This window comes from Equus asinus, chromosome 13 (assembly GCF_041296235.1).
Source record: "Equus asinus isolate D_3611 breed Donkey chromosome 13, EquAss-T2T_v2, whole genome shotgun sequence".
NCBI classification, from domain to species: Eukaryota; Metazoa; Chordata; class Mammalia; order Perissodactyla; family Equidae; genus Equus; species Equus asinus.
This window is the reverse complement of record NC_091802.1, coordinates 22,033,010-22,051,179: the sequence shown is the minus strand read 5'-3', so window position 1 is coordinate 22,051,179 and position 18,170 is coordinate 22,033,010. Positions and strand designations below refer to the sequence as shown.

Here is an 18,170-nt window from a genome sequence, read left to right as displayed (position 1 = left end):
CTTGCTGACTGGTGCCATGTCTGTACCCAGGATCTGAACCAGTTAACCCCAGGCTGCCGAAGCGGAACGTGCAAACCTAACCGCTGCACCACCGGGCCAGGCCCTCCAATCTGATTCTTATTCTGAGTAATCTACCTTTTCTCTCCGATAATGTTAAGAATTTCTTTTTATCTTTGATGCTCTGAAATGTCATTATTACACGACTCTGTATACACTTTTTCTTATTTATTCTGTTCAGTCCTTGTCTTCAAATCTATAAATCGCAAACGAAATTCAAGTTGTTTTTTTAAAATACTCTAAAATTTATACGAAGGAGAAGAATGGCTTAGATAATTATTTTTTACGATTTTTTTTTTTTAGATTTTATTTTTTTCCTTTTTCTCCCCAAAGAACCCCGGTACATAGTTGTATATTCTTCGTTGTGGGTCCTTCTAGTTGTGGCATGTGGGACGCTGCCTCAGCGTGGCTTGATGAACAGTGCCATGTCTGCGCCCAGGATTCGAACCAACGAAACACTGGGCCGCCTGCAGCGGAGCACGTGAACTTAACCACTCGGCCACGGGGCCAGCCCCTGCTTAGATAATTTTTAAAAAGAATAGTAAATGGGGAAAATCAGGCTTGCTCTACCAGATATTAAGACATATTTCAAGCCCACAATAAGGTGTTAGTGCAACAGACAAATGGAACAAAGTAGAGAACTCTAACAAGGACCCATTTATAACAGGAACTTGATACACAATAAAAGAGCCATCACAAATCAGTGGGGCAAGAAGAAATCATTTATTAGGTGAAGTTGGAAAAACTGGTTCACTATATGAGAAAAATAAAACTGGATTACTATCTAACATCAACTACAAGGATGAACTCCAGACAAGTTAAGGAACTGACTGTGAAAGGAAAACTATAAAGCTAACTGAATAAAACGTAGGATGAACTCTGTGACCTAGAGACAAGGAAGAATTTAAAACTTCAAAAGCACAAACCATACAGGAAAACAAACAAACAAGAATTTGACTGCATCAAAATTATTTCTATCCATGAAAGATTTCACACACACAAAGTTAATAGACAGGTGGCAGAATGGAAGGAGGTTTTTGCAATGTCTAAAACACACAGAGAATTAATATCTAAAGTATACAAGGACTCAAGGGCCATCTTTCTGTTCTGCCATTGTCAGCACTGCTTTTGTCCCCATGTGGCTGCTAGATGGCCACTGCAGCTCCAGATTGTTTATCTTCCCACAACCGCATCCAAACACAGGAAAGCAGTTTTTCCTTCTGCATCTCTTGGCATTGTGGAAAGACAGAAGTCTTTCATAGAAGTCTCCTAGCAGAATTCCTGTCAGATCCCATTGATCAGGACTGACTCACACATCCATGCCCCAGCTGTAAGAGTGGCCGGAAAAGCCATTTGTGGCATTTTCAACCTTTATAGCGGGAGATATCATGGCCAGCAGGGAAGAGGGGTTAAGAATGCCAGTTGCAGGAGTAACATAGAACATTGCCATATCCCCCCTCCATTTTCTCCACTTTCTTCTGTCACTCCTATTAGACTCACGTTAGCACTTCTTGATTTACCTAAACGTCTTTCATACTTCCACCTATGTTCTTTTCCTACTGCATCTGAATTTCTCCATCCAATCTTCCAGTGCACTATTCACTCTTCACTGTATCCACTCTGCCATTTAACTCATCTATTGAGTGTTTTATTTCAAAAATTATGTTGTTCACTGTCAAGATCTCCAGTTTAGTGCATTTTTATAATATCTGTCCTTGCTTCATGATGCAATGTCCTTGCATCTCTCCAACAGTATTAATTATGCTTATTCCAAAGGTTTGTTCCAATTCTATTAGCTATGTTTCCTCAAGTGAAGTTCTGATTTTTACTCCATTTCAAGGTGCTACTCAAGTATCTGGGGATTCTTTACCAGAAATCCATTTTTCCCACTGGGATTCCTATTAAATTGAAACTTTCTCCACTTGGGCAGCTGGCCGTGGAGTTAGGGGTGTAGTTGAGGTTGATGCAGATTTGATTGTTGGCGATTATACTTCTTGTGGTTTTCGGTAAGACCAGAAGATGAGTAGACTATGCTATGAGAAAAGATGCCTCAGCAGCTAGTGTTCTGGCCTTAAGGACTCCTCATTTCTCCCTGATATTGCCAGCCACTTGAGACATTGTCCTAGCTCTGAAATACTGCTCCTATCTGAAGACAGTGGCTGCAGTTGCATGACCTACAGAAAGGAGGATGGAGTGGGATGCAGGAAGAATAGGCCTGGAGGCTACCACTGTACCACCCAGTTCCCATTGCGAGGCTGTTCCTGCTCTCAGCTTCCACACCTCCCATCTGAGAATGGAACTGGTAGAGTATATTGGATTCCCATGTGCACACCAGACTGCCATTAATTACCCTTTCAATTCCATCCCATCTGATTTTAGTTGAGAATTTCTCACACTCTCTGAGAATTCATCTTGTTTTAAAGCATATCTATAAATACATTAAATATTTTTTCCTATCATTTCTCAAGTTTGGGGAAAAGGACAGAAACTGTAGGATGTGCTCAGTTCACCACTTTGGATCAGAAACTGTTTTGTAGAATTCAAGTAAAATATTATTTTTGTTAAAAATCATCATGTATAATATTTCATTTATAAATTTATTTTTCTATCTGTTTATCCATCCATCTATCATCCATTCATCCATCCATCTGTCCTTGTATCTGTACATATACATAAAGGGAGAGATGTCTGGAATGCTTTTAACTTAATATTAAAATAGTTATTTCTAGGTGGTAGCATTTAGAGTTATTTCCTTTCTAATTCGTACTTTGCTGCATTTTCTTTTTTTTAAAGATTGGCACCTGAGCTAACAACTGTTGCCAATTTTTTTTTCTGCTTTTTCTCCCCACATCCCCCCAGTATATAGTTGTATATATTTTTTTAGTTGTGGGCCCTTCTAGTTGTGGCATGTGGGATGTCGCCTCATCATGGCCTGATGAGCGGTGCCATGTCTGTGCCCAGGAATCGAACGGATGAAACCCTGGGCCAGCAAAGCGGAGCGCGCAAACTTAACCTCTCGGCCCCTGCATTTTCTGAATTTATAATAAATATGTATCATTTTTACAAATAAATTCATTCCTAAAAGTATGTTTAGTTGTCTTTTGAGTGTTGAGATTACGGGTAATTTTTCATTTTATCTATCTGTATTTCCCAATTTCAACAGTGTACCTGTATTTTGTTATATTTTTAAGAAGAAGTTTAAAAGGTGATTAATGCAAAATTGAGAGCAACCAAGACCAGTAAATAGTTCAAGAGTACCATTAAATACACTAGAAGAGTTCAGGAGTATCGCTATTTTCAAGCAGGAGTGGTTCGAGTCTTCCTACTTTGGTTTAGGGAACAATAAGAATTAAATTGTGTACGATAGGAAACACCTGCATCAGGGCTTTCACAGTTGAGTTACAAGTGCAGTCACGGCACTCTTCTACAAGTCCCTTCTCTATGAAGACCAAATGCAAAAGAGAGAGTTCAGAAGAATTGGCACAAATGATCAACAACTGATGAATGGATAAATAAAATGTAGGCTAGCCATACAATGGAATATTATTTGGCAATAAAAATGAAGTACTGATATATGCTACAACATGGATTAACCTTGACAACATTACACTAAATGAAAGAAGCCAGTCACAAAAAATCATATATTTTATGATTCCATTTATGTGAAATGTCCAGAATAGGCAATTAATCCACACAGACAAAAAGTAGGTTAATCATTGCCTAGGGCTGGGTGCGTCAGAGGGAAATGAAGAGTGGCTGCCAATGGGTACAGAATTTCTGTTTGGAATTTCTAAAATTGATTGTGGTGATGGTGGCACAACTCTGTAAATATACTACAAATCATTGAATTTTACGCTTCAAATGGGTGAATTGTATGGTATGGGAAATATACTTCAATAATACTGTTAAAGAAAAACAAGAAGGAACTGGTTGCTTACACACTTGCCTCTTTGTGAGGAGTATTCAGGCTTCTCCTTGGGCTTCTGAAATTATCCTCTGTACTAGGGAGGCTTGTTGGGATACCCATCCTGTGCAAGAACTGGGGCATTATTAGCATCACAACTATTTATAAAGGGCTTCCTCATGCCCACAGCTTGCTCCATTTGTTCTTCATCAATAGGTAGAATTCAAACGATTAAAAATAAGGATCACAAGTAAGAACAGGACTCAAAGTGCTAGTGTTATTGCTGCTAGATGCTAGCAGTGAAACGACATTATGCTCTGCCCATCAATCTTAAGAGCGCCTTACCATGGGAGAGCTTATCAAGGAACTGACAGTGAAACTTTCATACACATTACTTCACTTGATCCTTAAAACAACCTTAAACATCAGATAAAAGATCTGTGCTTTACAGATGAGGAAACTGAGGCTAGCTTAGAGAGGCTAAGGAACTTGCCAAGAAGCCACAATTAGGAAGTCGTGGAGTCAGTGTAAAGCGCCAGGGGATTATATAAAGATCAAGGAGAGAGACAAGACATGAACTTACCTCACCTGAGGGCAACTCCAACAAAGTGGGCCACTCACTCAGATGCCACCATTCAATGCCTATGTTCTTGGTAGCCATCTCCACACAGAGGTATTTGGTAGCTTTATCTTTTCCAGAAGTCGCCATATCGCCTTAATTCTTTTTCTTCAGGGTCAATTTTTCCTGATCTTTTCATTACCTGGATTTACCTCAAGAGCATTTCACTGTCCCTTTTTCAAAAATCTTTTCAGCCAAATAATTTTCCTATCTTTACCTGATGATCTGGCACAAGCTAGTAAACTCCAGGGACCTCTTCCCTGCCTTTGCTTCTCAGGACCTAATGAACATTTCTTCAAGATATGTCAACACAGAATTACCAGCATAGTGTTAGATCTGTGAAGTCTGGTCAGGGTATTATTTATCTCAGGGAGAGTCTCTCAAACCCACATTTATTTTAAGGAATTATAGGGAGTCTGCTGTTTTTTACAGATTAGAGGTTACTGATTCAGTCAGTTTTAGCCATCTTGAGTAACCTGATATGCCCCCCCGCCCACACACGTCAATATACATAGAGTTGCAAGGTTTCATTGTTGTGCACAATGCTTCTGATTAGCCTATATTTTCCCGTTGTCTCTGCCACGGTAACAAGACCTATTAACAGAGGCCTGCTCTCAGATAACATTAGAACTTGTATCCAGTTCTTCTGACTTCCAGTCCAGGCTCACTTTGCATTAGTCCACACTGAATCTTATAGACATGATTCTGACATACTCTGTCCAAAATCTTGATAGAGCTGCAGGGTTAGGAGACAAATGATAGAGCTTTAAGTCAGGTAAATCACAAGCTCCATTTTTAGAATGTTTCTCTTCTCACTTGGCTAATTCAATAATACAGATATCTGTTCAAATTGTGAAGAATTTTGTGTTGTCAGAAAGAATTTTGCTAGCAGAAATTGTTTCTGGTACAAACGATGGTAGCATTTCCATTATATAATGTATATCGTAAATGTATTCGTAATCTGAGTGACTAGTGACAGCTTTTCCTGATATCACATATTTTCTCTGTATTCATCAATCAGTCAAATTAAAAGACAGAGATCTTACATATGATTCCTTGTACACCTGGGTTTTTGATTCCATCTGGTATCTATAAATTGCCCTTTCCAAACTACTTCCTTAGAACCCTTGGCAATGAGAAACAAACAGAAACCCTATGCCTTTAGGTTGTAACCTGCAGTTCGGCAGATGATAAAGGTACTTTACATATCTTATTCCATTTAATCCTCCCAACAAGTCTATGACAATAGACATTATGTAACAAAAAGACAAGTTGCTAGAAAAGATCAGAGCTGGTATTCAAATCCAGATATTTCCCACCTAACAATTCACCATGATTTAAGAGACAGACACATTCATGTAAGAATATGACACAAACAACTGTAACATAACTTCTCTTAAGAGAAGTATAAATAAAATGCTGCCCCAAACCCACAGTTCCTTTTATGTAGTACAAAGAGAGAGGATTTTTATCAGCTAGTAGAAAGGCTGAGGAAGATTTTGGGAGGAAATGGCAACTGAGAGAGGCCTTTAAGAATGAATAAAATGTGAACAGGTCCTGAAAATACAGCCATCAAGTAAATTCCCCATGGAGATTCAGAGACTATCCCTCATACTCTTACATGCCTCCTGAAAATTCCAAAGTACTTTGGAACCCTGCTCTTCTTCAGAATTCTTTCCATTCCACCTGCAAAAGCTGAGTCCTTCCCCAAACCAAACTTTCCTTTATAATTTTTTTTCAGGACTCTGTTTAAAAATAGCCAGTTAGCTCTGAGGCATAGGCTTTTCAACAGCACTTTGCATTCTACTCATCCCATGCATTCTGATTCATTTATATCTACCTAATATTGCCTAATCTTAATTTTTACTTTATAAGATTTCTTTCACACCCCTTATAAGTATGTCCTAGTCTCAACTCTTCATAACAATTTCTAGTCTAAAAGCTATAAGCGAATGGGGCCAGCCCAGTGGTATAGTGGTTAAGTTTGCACACTCGGCTTCAACAGTCCGGGGTTCGTGGGTTCAGCTCTGGGACACAAACCTACACACCACTCATCAAGCCATGCTGTGATGGAATCTCATGTACAAAAAATAGAGGAAGACTGACAGAGATGTTAGTTCAGGGACAATCTTCCTCAAGTAAAAAGAGGAAGACTGACAACAGACATTAGCTCAGGACCAATCTTCCTCACCCAAAAAAATAATAACAAAAAATTAAAAAATTTTTAAAAAGCTATAAGCAATAGAAACAAGAATGCATTTATTTAACTTTAATATCAACTGAATAAAGAAATCTAGCAACAAAATTAAAAAACAGAATGCAATAATGTTTACAGTTTCTTTGATGATCAAATATTAACAACACACAATTGCAAAAAATTGGACAGTAATATTTTTACTAAAATTTCTCTGTATTTACAATGGGAAATTAATATTAGAAGGGAACTCAGCTTGACTGAGTTTACATACCTCTGAGGTGCAAATAAAATGTGCCAAATATTGCCCTAGATGTTTGCATTATTGACAGTAGAATACTTGTATTTATTATACACTAGGCACTGTGTTAAGATTTTATTTAATTTTCATAAGACCCTATAAGGTAATATTAGTGCCTTTTTTTACAAATGAAGAAATGGAGATTCAGAGAGGTTAAGTTACCTGCCCAGAGTTACACTGCTACTCAGAGTCGGATTTAAACCCAAATCACTGATGACAAAACTTCTTTCAACTATAGAATGCCACTTTCATTTCCAAATCCTGCACAAAAGAGGAAGCCAAATTATTGTACCAACATGAGACTTACCAAAAAATTATCAAAAATCTCACAATGTCCCCACATGTGGGATCACGGGTAATCACTGATAAAATCTGCAGCTGAATTCCACAAAAGCAAACAGAAATGATTACTAGGCAATGTTAACACACGCCTCCTACCAGGGATTGCAAATCTGTCCTCCAAAGGCCAGTTCCAGTGGAAAAGCTTGACTTGGCCTTGGTAAAGAGACAGCAGAGCCTCAGGATCACCCTGAAAGCTAGCTTTCCCTGATTTGACAGTAGCATTGCTCTAAAGAGTTCCATTGTTGCATTCGGTTAGAATAAATTACCAGAATACAGGGAGCCCATTCCAAAAGAAAACGAACTCCTAACAAAGCTTTTGTTGTAGTGGCCCCAGGGTCACTTTCACATGAAGTAAGGAATTCTACACAAGGAACAAAAGAATCTGCAATAAATTTGTATACTTTCTTTTGTTACACAGATTTGTGTCAGTGTAGTTAATATGTATAATCATGTATTATTTTGTATTACATATTATTTCTATTATTATGTATTACGTAGTAATATGTATATGATGTAGACGATATGTATGAATGCTCAAAGGAGCACTCAGTGTAATTAATATGAATGGACTATTTATTCATCATTGGTTCTTAACTGGAAAAAAGCCAAACTTTTCTGTGTATATAAGAGACATACCCTAAAGCAATGGTTTCTCTATTTCTTGAATTTTAAAAATATATTTCCACTTAATTATGTTATTGCTACCCTGATCACTTCAACACCTCTGTGGAGCTAAGAATGATAATAATCACAGATTTTCTGTTCTTCATCTCAAGGGCTTTTGTTTTTATTGATGTTTGAAGTTTCACATACTTCAACCACTAGACTTGTCACATTTTATTTCTCTTCATCTTTTTCAGATCTAAAAATAAAAACACAAGCCTAGAAAGAATTAATTACCTTAAATATTTCCAATAAATAAAATTGCATTTTGGATGCAAGGAGTCAAATTATGCACATAGATTAATCACTCCTTCCACAAAGACAACATCAAGGAGGGTGGCCCGGGCTGAATGTTTTAACATATCATTCAGGGTTTTCAGAGGAAAAAATTATAACTATGGAAAACATAACTTTCAGAAGTATATCAAGTCAGCTATATAAATTGTGAGATAATAATTTCAAAGTGGTGTAAAAAACATCAATTCTTCCTTGAAATAAAAAACATACCAAATCAACACATTGTACACCTTAAACTTAGACAATGTTATATGTGAATTATATCTCAATAAAACTGGGGGGAAAAAAGAAAAAGAAAAAGATATAACAAAAACAGACTATGAATGCCATTGCTATCTATCATTACCACATTCCAGTAGTCTGTGACTCTCCCCTAATCACTGTTTTCATATTTACACTCTGGTTGTATATTCCAATGTTACTTGAGGTCAGGGTCCTTGTCTTACCTTTGGTTTCCCCAAAATCTAGTACAAAACCCACTCTATAAATGATCACTGAATTGAAATAAATCTCCTTTACATATCTTTGAGGCACAAATGAAATAAGGTATGCAAAAGTACTTTGGAGACAACAATGGATTTGTCAATGATTTGTTGGCTATGACAACAAAGTTACAGGTAACAAAAGAAAAAATAAATAAATTGGACTTCATGAAAATTAAGAATTTTGTGCATTAAAAGACACTATGAAAAGAGTAAAAAGATAACTACAGAATGGGAGGAAATATTTGCAAATAATATACCTGATAAGGGATTAATGTCCAGAATATAGAGAGAACTCCAAAACCCAACCACAAAAAATCAACCTGACTCAAAAATGGGCAAAGGACTTGAATAGACATTTCTCCAAAAAAGACATATACATAGTCAATAAGCACATGAAAAGATGCTAAACATAGTAATCATTAAGGAAATGCAAATTAAAACTACAATGAGAAACCACTTCACACCCATTAGGATGCCCACTATCAAAAAAACAAAATAAGAAATGTTGGCAAAGATGTAGAGAAATCAGAACCCCAGTACACTGTTGGTGGGAATGTAAAATGGTACAGCCACTGTGGAAAATAGTATGGTGGTCCATCAAAAAATTGAAAATAGAATTACTATATAATCCAACAATTCCACTTCAAGGTTTATACCCTAGAGAATTGAAAGCAGGGTCTCAAACAAATATGTGTCCTCCCATGTTCATAGCTGTATTATTCATAGTAGCCAAAACATGGAAGCAACCAAGTGTCCATCCATGGGTGAATAGATAAGCAAAATGTGGCATACACATACAATGGAATATTATTCAGCCTTAAAAAGGAAGTAAATTCTGACATACAACATATGCTACAACATGGATGAAGTTGAGGACATTACACTAAGTAAAACAAGCCAGTCACAAAAAGAACAAGAACTGTATGACTCCACTTATATGAGGTACTTGGTCAAAATCAGAGACAGAAAGTAGAATTGTGATTGCTAGGGGATGGGCCGGGGGTGTGGAAATTGGGGGTTATTGTTTAATGAGTAGAGAGTTTCAATTTTACAAGATGAAAAGAGTTCTGTGAATGGATGGTGGTGATGATTGCATATTATAAATGTATTTAATACCACTGAACTGTACATGTAAAAATGGTTAAGATGGTAAATTTTATGTTATATGTATTTTATCACAATAAAAAAAATTTAAGAATTTTTAAAAATAAAAAAGTACTTTGGAAACTATAAAGTTTCATGTAAGAGTTGATTACAGAATGCTACCAGAGAGAAGAGCACCTTACTATTGGCTGACACCTCTGTAAGGCATGTTACTGCCACATATAAATCAGAGTATCACTAAGTCTTATATGACATATGGTCAAATTTAACCCCATGATGTTCATCCTTTACCTGGCATTTCTAAACAACCTCATTTCCAAAACATGAAATGCCCCCAATTTAAAATACTACTATTTCAATCATAAAGTCAAAATAATTAAACTTAAAACAAAATCAATAATTACAAACAAAATGGTATAAACATTTGCCAAATTATTTTCTAGTCATAAATACAGTCACATCCGTATTTTTGCAAAGATACTCTCTAGACAATCTGTAACAATAAAATACCATTTTTTAAATGTTATGATTAACAATGCAGTGGAATATTTTCATAGTTTCCATATCACGTATGTATGTGACACCAACCCTTCCAACATAATTTCATGATAGCCCAAGAAAAATCTTAGACTTCTTTCCCATCAAATAAAAAGTTTTCTTACATTTCAGCCAGACAAACACCATACTTAATACAGAGTAACTTCCTGTTAAAGACTTGCAAAATTTTAAGCAAATACAAACCTCATACTCAAATTGTATGAATTTGCTTAAAGGTGCCAAAGTATCTGTAGACAAAGGAAACAAATTAGTCAGCTCTCTGCACTGCCCTTTCTCAGAGCCAAACTTCCCTGGTCCTTGCCCTCTGAATCACCCTCATCTTCAGGTTCAGCTCACTCCTTACCCCACTGGTTCGAGAGTTAATCCTGTCCCCAGACAAGAAGTAACATAAGGTCTGGTACGATCCAGAGTTACCCTGCATATCTGCGTGTTCCCCACGCATTAGAGTCCATTCATCCATCCATCATCAATCTACCTAGCAAATATTCATTGAGAACTGTCTGTCTCAGGCACTATCCTAGACTTGAGAGCAACTATGGCTTTATAATTGTTCTTGATATCAATGGGGGTATGTTCCTCACATTATTCTTTTTCTTTAAAGTTGCCTCAACTATTCTGGGCTTTTTGCTTTTTCACACGAATTTTGGGTTAAGCTTGTCAAGTTCCAAGGGAAATCATTAGGCATACCACTTAATTTAGAGATTAATTTGGAGAGAATTGACGTTTTTCTGATATTACATCTTCCCATCTATGAATATATCTCAATTTAGTCAGAACTTTTTTGTTTCCTGATAATACTTTGTAATTTTTTCCTTAAAAGATTATCACATCTTTTTTTTTGCTGAGGAAGATTAGCCCTGAGCTAACATCTGTTGCCAATTTTCCTCTTTTTCATTTTTTCTTTGAGGAAGATTAGTCCTGAACTAACATCTGTGGCAATCTTCCTCTATTTTATATATAGGTCACTGCCACAGCATGGCTGATGAGTGGTCTAGGTCTGTGCTTGGGATCTGAACCCACAAACCTGGGCAGCCAAAATAGAGTATGCCAAATCTAACCACTATGCCATGGGGCTAGCCCCAAGACTATCATATCTTTTATTAGATTAATTTCTGAGTTCACAGTTTAGGTTGCTATCATAAATTGGATCATTTTTCTATTATATGTACTAACCATTATTTGTGAGAATATTGATCTTTAATAGTCACCCCACTGAACTTTCTAAGTTTTAATAGTTTGTAGATTCTCTTGAATATTCAGTGTAGACCTCCTCTGTAAATAGGTCAGCTTTAGTTTTACTTCCCAATTTTTTATATCCTATAGTACTTTTTCTTGTCGTAACATGCAATTGAATAGGTGATAGCAGGACTTTCCTGCCTTGGCTCTGACTTTAATGGAAATGTTCCTAAAGTTTCACTAAGTACTATGTTAACTCTAGGTTTTTGATTGCTAATAAGTTAAAGAAATTCTCTTCTATTTATTGTTTGCTAAGAGTTCTTATCATGAATGAGTGACCAATGTTATCAAATTCTTCTTCCATGTATGAGATTATCATGATTTTTCTCATTTAATCTGTTGGTAGATTTTCTGACGTTGAGGCATTTATTCGTCTATTCATTTAACAAATATTTATTGAGTGCCTGTGACGTGCCAGGCACTGTTCGAGACTCTGGGAAAACAGGGGGCAACAGTAAGACAACAATCCCTGTCCTCATGATGTTTAAATTCTAGTTGGGGAGACAGACAAGAAACAAGAAAATAAAATACATAGTACAACAGGTCATGATAAGTGTTCTGGAGGAAAGCAAAGCAGAGCAGGAAGATAAGGCGTGTTAGCTAAAAAATGAGAATTAAGTAGGATAGTCAGGGAAGGGCTCATTGAGGTGACATTTGAGGAAAGATCTAAGAATACCCATCCTAGGCTGAAGGAACCACAGGTGCAGAGGCCCATGGGGCAGAACTTTGTCATTTTGCACTGGAGAATTTTGAGCAGATGAGTGATAAACACGACTTACGTTTTGAAAGAATTTTTAAATTCTTGCATTCCCAGAATAAATCTTCCTGGTCCATTACATATCATTGAGTACACTGCTAAATTTGTTGGAATCTTGTTTTTCTTTAATCTGTACTCATAAGAATGGTTTCTAATTTTCTTTCTTGAACTGCCCGTCTCCATTCTTGTATTATGGTTGGAATCTTGCAACAAGCATCATGGAATGAGTTGGTTGTTATTACAGTTTATTCCGTTACATGTACTAATTGTAACTTGTGTGAAAGAATGCTTTTCTTAAATGTTTTTTCTTTAGTCTGCTATACCAATTTCTGATAGAGCTGCACCAAAATTTTCTCCCATGACCAGGCAATCTGTCCATTTCCCCTTGCAACTGTCAATGAATACATGGGAAGATGCAGTTTTTTACTTTTATGTCTTCCTAGTAGATCATTTCCTTTACCACTAGCTACTCTCTTTATCCCAATCAATGGTTTTTGCCTCAAATGTTATTTTGTCTAATAATATTGCTGCACAGCTTTCTTTTAGCACCTGCCTAAATTATTTTCAACATTTTTCAAAATTAGGTTTTAATCGTATCTCTTTTAAGCAGCACACAGATGGATTTTCTTAAAACTCAATATGAAAAACTAATCTTTTACAGAGGAGTTAGATCGTTGTACATTTATTGTGACTGCTGATATAGCACTGATTATACAGCACTTTCTGTATATTTCTGTTATCCCTTTTTCTAACTCTTTCTCCTTTCCTGCTTTCTATTGAATTGACAGATTTCTATATTCCCTTTTATAGCTCTGCTTGTTTGGAAACTATAGATGTGTTTTTTTTTTTAAGTAGCTACTCTTGTTTTTTTATTTTTTAGGGTTTTTGGGTTTTTTTTTTTTGCTTTTCCTCCTCAAATCCCCCCAGTACATAGTTGTATATTTTAGTTGTGGGTCCTTCTAGTTGTGGTATGTGGGACGCTGCCTCAATATGATGATGAGCGGAGCCATGTCCGCACCCAGGATCCAAACTGGCGAAACCCTGGGCCGCCGGAGCGGATCATGCAAACTTAACCACTCGGCCACGGGGCCAGACCTGCTACTCTTGTTTTTAAAGGACATACTTAACTTTACATGTATTCTAAATGTTGTGTAGCCATGTTTGTCTTCCACCCAGACATGAAGAGGTTCTTAGTACACCATTGAACAGGTCCTGTCTCTTACTTTTAGAGCAGCAGTTCTCAGAGTGTGCTCCCAAGACCCTTTCAAGAATCTGCAAGATTAAGGCTATTTTTATAAAAATATTAAGATGTTGCTTTTCTCCCACTCTGTTGACATTTGCATTCATGATACAAAAGCAATGATGGGTAAAGCAGCTGGTGCCTTACCATGAATCAAGGCAATGGCACCAACTGTCCCAGTAGTCACTGTACTCTTCCCTGTCCTGAACTCACAGAAGAAAAAAAAGTTACACGCAAGAATGCCCTTGATGAGGCAGTAAAAATTGTTACTTTTATTAAATTTTGACCTATGAATACACATCTTTTTAAAATCCTGAGCAACGACAGGGGAAGCTTGCATAAAGCACCTCTACTGCACAGAGAATTACGATGGTTGTCACATGGAAAAGCACTTGTGTGATTGAGTTGAGCTTAACTAGCCACTTTTTTTTCACAGAACATTTTTATTTCAAAGAACTGGTAGACAAACCATGGTTCTACAGACATGGGTATTTGACAGACAGTTCCTTGAAAATGAAGTGAGCCTGTCACTTCAAGAAAAACAACTCAGTATTTGTTGCAACAAAAAAATGTAAGGTTTTGGGGCTGGCCCAGTGGCGTAGTGGTTGAGTTTGTGCACTCCACTTCAGCAGCCCAGGGTTTGCAGGTTTGGATCCCTGGTGTGGACCTAGCACTGCTTGTCAAGCCACGCTGTGGCAGCATCCCACACAAAACAGAGAAAAATTGGCACAGATGTTAGCTCACTGACAATCTTCCTCAAGCAAAAAGAGGAAGATTGGCAACAGATGATAGCTCCGGGATAATCTTCCTCAGAACCAAACAAAATGTATGCTTTCCAGTAAAAAGGCTATTAAAATACACCCTTTTAGATATCTGTGTGAGGCTGAATTTTCTCCTGTATTTCAATTCATAAATAAGAATTTCTTATGAATAATGTGATTCATATATAAGAATACATATGAAGATTAACATATGATTCACATATAAGAATCCAGTTGTTCTCTATTAAGCCAAACATTAAAGAGATTTGCAAAAATGTACAAATAATGCCACTCAAATTTTTGTCCTGGAAAATATTTTTCATGAAAATGTTAACTTGTACTGGGTTAATTATTTCTAAATTAAATAATATTTTTAAATAGTTTTAATTTCTAATATGGTAAATATTGATATAATCCACACAACAAAAGCCCTTTGGGCCCTCAACAATTTTTAAGGATATAAAGGGACCTCCAGATCATTTGAAACTGTTGGTTTAAATTTTTATTTCAGCCTTTTATCCCAAAAAAAAGTGTTTACAATCAATAGTTGATTTAAATGTATTGATGTTAAATCAACTTCTATGTTCAGGTTATTTTTTTAGCCACTACCTCTCCCATTATAGAAACTATCTTTGCTTCTTTACTTCCATATCTTCCCTCTGGATTCACTTTTCTTTTTGAAATATCTTTTTAAGCAAAGGTCTGTTTAAAACTCATGTCTAAAGATGTTTATAATTTGCATTCATTCTTGAATGTTAGTTTAGCTGTCAATAAAGTTCTAGGTTGACATATTTTCCTTCAGCATTTGAGAGCCATTACTTCGTTGTTTTCTGGCCTCTAATGCTGCTAATGAGAAGTCAGCTGACAGAGTATTTGGTGGCCCTTTGTAGATAACGCCTTCTCTTATCTTTATCTTGAGGTCGCACAGTTTCACAATGATGTGTGTGGTGATGAATTTATCATTTATCTTGCCTGGTCCTCAGGGAAGGACATGTAATCTAAAAAACTCCTGCATTTTTTTGAATTCTAGAAAATTCTCAGTGCTTGTCGTCTCAAATACTACTTGTCTGCTATTCCCTCCACTCAATTCCTCTAGAACAGTGTTCTCAACCAAGGAATTTGGCAGTGTCTGCAGACAACTTCGTTGTCACAACTGGGAGGGGGGCTGTCCTACTAGCATCTAGGAGAAAATGGCCAGGGATGCTGCTAAACATCCTACAAAGCACAGGGTAGGTCCCCACAACAAAGAATTATTTCACCCAAATGACAATAGTGTTGAGGCTCAGAAACCCTGCTCTCAAACTCCCATTAGATATATGTTGGAGTCTTTCAATTAATCCTCTAACATTTCATAATTCTTATCTATTCACAGCACTACAATATAGAAAAATTCTTTAGTATCTCCCAATTCACTGATTCTCAACAGATCCATGTTAGAGTTGCTATGTTTTATTTTGATAATCATACTTTACATATCAAAATTCCTGATAGGCGGGGCTGGCCCCGTGGCCGAGTGGTTAAGTTCGTGCACTCCGCTGCAGGCAGCCCAGTGTTTCGTCGGTTCGAATCCTGGGCGTGGACATGGCACTGCTCATCGAACCACGCTAAGGCAGCGTCCCACATGCCACAACTAGAAGGACCCACAACGAAGAATATACAACTATGTACTAAGATTTTATTTTTCCTTTTTCTCCCCAAAGACCCCTGGTACATAGTTAGCTGTGGGTCCTTCTAGTTGTGGCATGTGGGATGCTGCCTCAGCATGGCTTGATGAGCAGCGCCATGTCTGTGCTCAGGATTTGAACTGGCGAAACCCTAGGCCGCCAAAGCAGAGTGCATGAACTTAACCACTCAGCCACAGGGCTGGCACCTATTGCTGCCTGTTTTGTTTCATAACTTTTCTTTTTAAATAGATGTTATTCTTTCACTTATCTCTTTGACATGTATCATATTGTCCTATAAATTATTTTCATCTGGTGTAAATCATGTTCTGGATTATTATTTGGTGGGCAGGGCAGAGGGCTGTCCTTAGCATTACATTTCTCAGCATCTTTGAAGGAAAGGTTATAGTTAAGGTTAAGGTTTTGTCTGCTTGTTTTTAAAATCTCTCCCTTTTCTTTTTCTTAGCCCACTCTACCTGGAATGTTCACAGTTGTCTCCAAAAGTTCCTCCAGAGCACAAGAAGTAGGTCTTAAGTAGTGTTTTGAGCCTACTGTTATGATACCCTTATATGACAGATCCAGTCACTGAGCCAACAGGCTACTCGGCTGTTTTGGTTAAAAAAAAAAAAAAAAAAAAAGCTCTGTTTTTCTCCTTCTCTCTCATTGGGCCCAGTTTTTTACAAAGCAACAGTCCCAGAAAGAGAGTCAACAGTTTTATCAGCCTGTGAACAAGCTGACACCCACTCCAGGCCCTGGCTTTGATCACTATTCCTAGCTCGTCTGCCTCAGTGATGGAGCTCTCAAGGAGGTCTGTTTTCTCAACAGAGGTCACACCATGGTTCTAGCCACCCTGGTTCTCAACCTAGAGCCTGAGCCCCACGGTGAGCCCCACTGACCGGCTTTCTCTTCCATCTTTAGTTACATAAATGTATCCAGTTTTTCTTTAACCATTTTATCTGCTATTGCTAGGTGTGTGAGGCAGAAGAATTCATGAACTCATTTTAATACCTCAATCAGACATCATACCTTATTTCTACATTTTTGAAAATAAGAATGTATTTTATAATTAGAAAAAAATCAAGCTTTTAAAATTTTTTAACATTTACTCTCTTTACTACATATTTACTATAACAGAGGCAAATAAATAATGGAATTATAGATGCAAATAGGAGAAAGAACCCAATTCTGATAGAGGGAACTGGAAAAGCCTCCACATTTCAATCACTTGTTTGCCAGCATCCTAAAATGTTCTCTGGATTCACTGGAACCAGAGGGAAGAAGTGAAACAAATATTCAGTCACATCTAATGAGCCTGTGAGAAAAGACCAGTGATGCAATACTTGGTAGAATGGTATCATCACAGATGAAATGGCAGCTGTTCCGCAGTAAGGCAGTGGGGGCAGTCCTGGAGGAGGTGGGGTACACGGGTATCAACTTTAGTTTGCTTCAGTCTATGTCTCTTTGGTCTGTTCTGTCCTTTGTCATTCATGGAAACTGAGGTGGTTTAGCAGTTAATTAAGAACTCTAAGAGAGATCTGGCAGCAGAAGGGGGAGCATCAGCTGAGCTGGGAGCTCACAGATGGCAGCAGTGAGAGCAAGCAGTCCCTAATGAACTTGATATCAGGTAGGCCAAGAAAGAGGGTTAGTTCTGAAAGCTGGAGTATGGCAGAGAAGGTGGAAATAAGCCATGTGCTCAGATACTGAAACTACACTAAAGTCAGAATGAGTTCAACAGCTGAAGGCGGAGAGGAGGTCAGTCCTGAGCCTGAGGTTTAGTTGGGTCTGTGGTTGAGACTGAGTGGCCCCAGCAGTGGAGAATAGTGACCCAAGTCAGACAGGGAGCCATACACATAAGTCCATACATTCAGAGCATTGGACTCTATCACCAACACAGATGAAGATCCATGAAATCAAACTTTAGATATTTTAGTGTTATACTCTAGTCCTATTTTCTAGTATTAGATGTGGACGTTAATTAACAAACAGCAAAC

At 37.4% G+C, this 18,170-nt stretch overlaps 1 long non-coding RNA gene across 1 annotated transcript; it reads right to left on the bottom strand.

Annotated features, from left to right (window-relative positions):
• Positions 1-3,685: 3,685 nt before the first annotated feature.
• Positions 3,686-10,841, bottom strand: LOC106844622 (uncharacterized). The gene is made up of 3 exons (XR_011493706.1): positions 10,708-10,841; positions 7,238-7,336; positions 3,686-5,316 (listed from the first exon to the last, which is right to left on the bottom strand). It is a non-coding gene; the product is annotated as an uncharacterized lncRNA (long non-coding RNA).
• Between the last annotated feature and the right edge of the window lie 7,329 nt (positions 10,842-18,170).